We start from the raw sequence: 6,312 nt of genomic DNA, 5'->3' as shown, positions 1-6,312 counted from the left end.
TTTTACTGAGAGGTGATAAAAACAATAAGCCGGTGTACTCCACATAATGCACTGATTTGATCTCATTTATAAAGTATTAAAAATGTATATATGTTCTCAACAACAAATGTTTCAACAAAGTTGTGATTTATTAAACTGTCTCCTTGAAAAGGCTGGTTTACATATTCAAGACAATATAAGGTGATATGGAAATATCAGTAAAAATGGTCAGGAACATTAATTTATGCACAAAGTCGCTCTTTTCAAGATTATAGGGTCTGTTGTGAGTTGGCCCGCAATGGTTTTTGTTGTTTTAAAAAAGTAGGTCAGATAAAAGTTTGGGAATCACTGCCTTAATCCATTACCTCATCTGGAAAGTCTCATTCTGTGTTTCTTCTTGTTGGACTAAGAAGTGTTTTGACAAGATGCATGGAGACATCAACTTCGACATCTCCTAAGATGTGACATCAGACCTCATAAGGGGGAATATTCAAGTTAATGTTAAGAATTAAAATGTATTATCAGTTTCAGTTTAGACTCTGCCATATAAAGAACAAGTTAATCTCCTAAAAGGAAGCCAGAGTCCTGTGTGTCTTTAGTGGGGAGCTGTTTTTTTCTATCTGCATAGCTGCGTTGGGGGAGCAGTGAGGACATAATATACAGAGACACAAAAATAGGTATTCACTCATTCACACACCACAAAGTCCACAAGGCTAACAAGGAGATTATCTTCCTTTAATCATACTATGTAATTGCCGTTTAGCAATGCTCATCATCAGAAAAAGAGGGAGCAAAGCTTACAAATATTAAATACATATTTCATATACAACAGAGGCCTATTAAACTGTGTAATCAAAATTCCTACTGTGCTGTAGGGTGCTCTGTGTTGGCATGAAACACTTGATTTTATAGGGATATAATCTTAGAAAAATAAACTCACAAATGAAATAACATCAAATAAATTAAAATGACTCTGTATATTTTCCACTATAACACATAACTGCAATATCTACAGAGTTACACCAAAATGGACCCCTTACAATAGAAAGGATGTGTCATTTGCTCTCACGCTCTAGAAAACCATAGTTTTTACACAGGAATAATTGGTCCTCTGCTGCCACTCTCAGGATTGTTACTGTAACAGCAGGCCAACTGGCTTTGCAGTCAATACGCATAAATGCCATACAGCCTTTACTTATTAAAGGGGTGGTAAGTTCATACTTGGGATTTTACTGAGTCGATCCAAGCAAACAGCAGATGAGATAAGTGCTTGATTTCTGTGTGCTGCCCTTCTTCTTTAATGATTGGGTGATCACAGTTCAAATGTATTGGCTGTGAAAAGGGCAGAGACCACAGCACATAAGGTGTTAAATAAACACCCGGGGGTGACATATGTTCAAATTTGGCACAGCTTACTAAAAACTTGCATTATTTAAAATTGAAGACGATTTGTGAACCTTTTGGCCTCTAATATGTCTGTCTGTGTGTCTACAGATTTTAGTCAGCACAATATACTCACAGCTGTGCAAGATGCAGTTATGAAACTTTACTTAACTTTAGTTGAGATCAAAATAAAGGCTGAGGTCCAAAACAGGTGTGGTCCAACACATGAGTACTGAGTTCTTCAACTACTGATGTAATGAAGGAGGCTATTTTTTGACCCAAGTTGTGCATTAGGACGCATTTGCATTGCCTGTGTATCAGATGGTTAAACAGAATTCACCAGACTATTCTTTTCTCCAGAGAAAAATCTTTATTGACCTTTTATTTTTCATGCCCAAACAAACTAAATAAACAAACTCTTTGTTTTCATGACTAAACCGATTAAACAAACTGACCTTAAAGGACAACACAATTTCATAGGGTTAGGGTTAGGGCTAACCCTGTTTGACTTTGTTTATATTTGGCGGACCCTGCCACCTTTCTAGCTTCAAACAGTGTTCTGGGGACATTATTTTCCTCTGAGAATAGCTTGTTTATTCACTTATGGTAAAAATACATATTTGTGAGTTTGTATTATTATTATTATTATTATTTACATTCTAAATATTAGAATTCAGAGTTTGAATTTCTTCTTCAAAACTGCATGATGCCCCCTTTAAAAACAGTACCTGACAAGACAGTACAGTGACAGTACAGTTGTAATCGAGACAATGATAGCCAAAACACAATAATAACTTGCTGTTACCGTCTATTTGTATGCCAAGATACTTGTATGAGTTCGGCTGCTCATTAACACTGTCAGTATAGATGACCATGTTACTGAACAGGCTATTAAGTCATGGACTCTCGCCTCCCTGGGGTCAGGTATCATTTATTTTCCCATTTGGTTTTGTTTATATAAAGAGCGTATAGAAAAGTGGTGGCTGTCACACCAGTTCTAAAAGGTGGCTTTCTCTGTGCGATACACTGAGGGGCAGTCTTCACCATGCAGCAGGCATACGAAATTTGATTGTGTAATTGTTTGGCTGACTGCTCCTGCATTCATTTGTGTACAGGGTGAAGAGGACGGGTGAGCCTTGTGCTACACCTGTACTACAGAATCTGATCTCAGAGAGGGACCCTTTGACCTTGAATAAGACCATTTGATGATATAAATGACTATGACCATCAGAATACATTGGAATATCTACTAGACATTCCCTGGCAGCTTTTTGACCTTCTAAGCTAGTTTTTTTCTTTTTTTTGACGGTCAGTCTCCTGATCAATCAATGACAATTTTTTTTCTTCCAAACCACCAGGACTTCAAGGGACACTATGTAGCTTCAGAGAAGAAATTCAAAGTCACAATTTCGATATTTACAATATTAATGAGGTAATAATACAAACTCAGTAATATGTATTTTTTCCATAACTGAATAAACAAGCTGTTCTCAGAGGAAATCAAGGTCCCCAGAACACTGTTTGAAGCTAGAAAGGTGGCAGGGTCCAAATATAAAGCAAATACAAAGTAAAGTATGAACTAAAGTAAATAATTGTGTTGTCCTTTAAGGTCAGTTTGGTTATTTAATTTATTCAGTCATGAAAATTAAGAGAGTTTGTTTATGTAGTTTGTTTAGACAGAAAGAAATCAGTCAGTGAAAATCTTTCTCTTCTGATAAAAATGTCTTCTCTACAGCTACATAGTGCACCTTCAACAATAGTGTCAAAATATTATTTAACACGTGTGTGGTTTGGCAAGTGCTTGTAGTTTTCTGCTTATGGAGATGTGGATATGTGTTGTGGAAAAGCTTCAGTAGGAGGAAGGAGAGGAAGGCACAGGGAGAGAGAGCCGGGTGGGAATACCAGAATAGGAGAACATAAGTGGAGGAGACGGTTAGGAGGGGATTTATAGGAAAAGCGGCAGAGGCATGGTTGAGGTGTGGTCCTGCCTCTGGAACTATATTAGATAGCTTCATAAATTAGGGAACACTTTTAAACTTTAACATTTCTGGCTGTTTTACAGGCCTGCAGGAATTTCTTAATATACATTATAGAGTAACCACTGTTTCTGTGAGCCCACAAGCTAGAGACTCTACATCACTCTCCTAATCATCTTCTCTTTCATCTGATTGCAGGTACTCACTCTGAAGAGAAAATACATTTCATTGACACTTCGTTTTTCAGGTCCACAAATGTCATGGTCAGGTGGTGATTACCAAGTAACATTTTTGAAATTTCTTTGAAATTAAACACTGAATCCCTCCAACCTGCTCTAAGGTTTCTGCCTGGTGAAAGGTAGTTTTTCCATGTCACTGTCTCCATATTAGTGCTTATGGGGGGAAATGTTTGGTCTCTGCAAATTAATATAAGAGTATGTTCTAGACCTGCTCAGTATCTGGTCGGCTAGCATGCGCTGCATTTTTTTTTTTTTTTTTTTTTGTCTTCAATGTATGCACCTTATCCACCTAGACAAATTCCTTGTTGGTGTAAAATCCTTCTTGGCAATAAATCTGTTTCTGATTCTGATTCTGATTCTGACTCTGATTGAAAAGTGTCATGAGATGACTTTTGTTGTGAATTGGTGCTATATAAATAAAATTGCCTTTACGTCAAAGTGTTTTGAAAACTGCCCAAACATGATTTAATGGCAACTCACAAGCCCCCGAGTTGTCATGTTGGAGTTCTCCCCGAGAGAAGATAGGGTCGCTACGATTGCAAGTCGCTGAGGGTCCTGACTGTTGTTTGAGCTTCTGCACTAAACAGCAGCTCAAATTACCCAGCATTCTTGGGGTCCTTGGGTGGCATCCTGGAAGGGGCTCCATTGGGGGACTCTATGGTTCTTCTGGGAGAATTTCGCTCACGTGGGTGATGATGACGAAAACTCGGAGGGGTGATTGTTAGGCACAGCTTACCTGATCTGAACTCAAGTGGTTCTTTGTCACTGGACTTCTGTGCTAGTCATAAAAATTCAAAATTCGATAATCGACTTTGTGGTTGAACCCTCAGACTTCCGGCCGTATGTGTTGGACACCGGGGTAAAGAGAGGAGCAGAGCTGTCAACTGACCACCACCTCATGGTAAGTTGGATCAGATGGAGGGGGAGGCTGCCGGACAGACCTCGGAAACCCGGACCATCGGGTCTTCAACTCCCACGTCTGGAAGAGCTTCCATTGTAGAGGCGGCTGCTTGGCAACCCAAGAACCCGCTTGTGGACACCAGCGGTGAAGGAGCCCTGAAGGAGGGGGCCTTTTGGGCTCGGTTGGCCGAGGGGTCGCCAGAAGCAGCAGACAGGTGGCAAGAGGCCAGAAGGGCTGCAGCTTCAGCAGTCACCAAAGTAAAAACTCATGGCACGGGAGGAATTTGGGGAGGCTATGGATTCAGTCGGCCTGAAGGAAGTTCTGGCAAACCATCCAGTGACTTAAAAAGGGAAAGCAGGGCTTAGCTCAGGCTGTTTTTAGTCGGGGAAGAGACCTGTTGACCAGGACTAGGGATATCGTCCATTCAGTCTTCATGTGTTTTGTGGACATAGACAAGGCCTACGACCGTGTCCCCCGGTCACAGATCACAGACTTTGATCACTGTGTCTGACACTGCACTCCACCTCTGGAACCGTCGTCATCATCGTCTTCATCATAAGCTTCTCTACTGCGGCTTCTCTGTTGTGACTGCACATCCACAGCACTGAGCTCCACCTCCTCCATGTCATCAGTGATCATCAAGTCCTCCCTGTACTGTGGAAGTACTTTGAGGAGTCCTGCGGGAGTATGTGGTACCAGGCCGTTGCCAAGAGCTATCTTGTCTTATACCTTCATGACCAAAGTGAGAGCTCTTGACCAAAGGCACTGGCTAAGATCTTGAGTTGGTCCCCGGGCACATACAAGCATCCACTGCTCTCTCAGGATGGGTTTAATGCAGAGTACCAGTTTCACTATGTTGTACATTGTATGATATGTGATCAAATAAAGATTATTCCTTTTTCCTTCCTTACCAGTCTATCTATGTTCAAACCCTCACCTATGATCACAAGCTGTGGGTAGTGACCGAAAGAATGAGATTGTGGATACAAGCAGCCGATATCAGTTTCCTCCATATGGTACTGTAGCTGGGCTCAGACTTAGAGATGTAGTGGTAAACCGCGTAGTCAATGTCCTCAATGTTGTTCTTCAGAATCATCAACTCATATCTTTTACAGGTAACAAAATGTTTCAGGTGCTGAGATTAACAACCCAGAAGAGTAAGTTTAATTGGCAACTGTCCGTGTCTTGCCAATTCTCTCTGCAACATTTTATTACTAATGAGTGGAGGGAAGACAGGAAGAAGAAAGTGACAGCAAAAAATAAGACATTGTTTTTCTTACCAGTTTGTTGTTACTGGCAGTGTGGACTGACATGAGGTAGCTGAGGGGACTAATGACGGTAAGAGCAACAAAGGACATTACAAAAATTAAAAAGATAGTTGTGTACACCACAAAGGACAACATAAAGTTAAAAAGACATAGTCAAACCCACTCTAGGTTTGGCTAGGTAAAAGTACATTTCAGTGAAGCATTACTTGAATAAAGTGCAAGCGCCTATCTATTTAGCAAGCTCATATCTGTTCTAAGAAAGAAAAAACTTTCTGGAGGAAAACTTTGGTAAGATGAAACAGAAATTGAATTGTTTTGCCACAGTGAGCAGCAATATGTTTGGAGGAGAGAAGGTGAGGCCTTTAACCCCAGGAACACCAAACCTACTGTCAGGGCCGCTTCTAGCTTTTTGGGGGCCCTATGCAAAATGCTGTTTGGGGGCCCCTATTTTATCAAACTATGATAGAGGGATTCTCAACCCCTTAAGATGATCCGTGGAGATGCATCGATCTGTTACACTTTAAGAGGAAAACAGGCGAGATTTGTGAAAACCTACTTCAAATTCA

The sequence above is a fragment of the Pagrus pagrus genome (assembly GCF_965226575.1).
Source record: "Pagrus pagrus genome assembly, chromosome: 5".
In the NCBI taxonomy this organism is placed as follows: Eukaryota; Metazoa; Chordata; class Actinopteri; order Spariformes; family Sparidae; genus Pagrus; species Pagrus pagrus.
Note: the sequence above shows the minus strand (reverse complement) of the source record.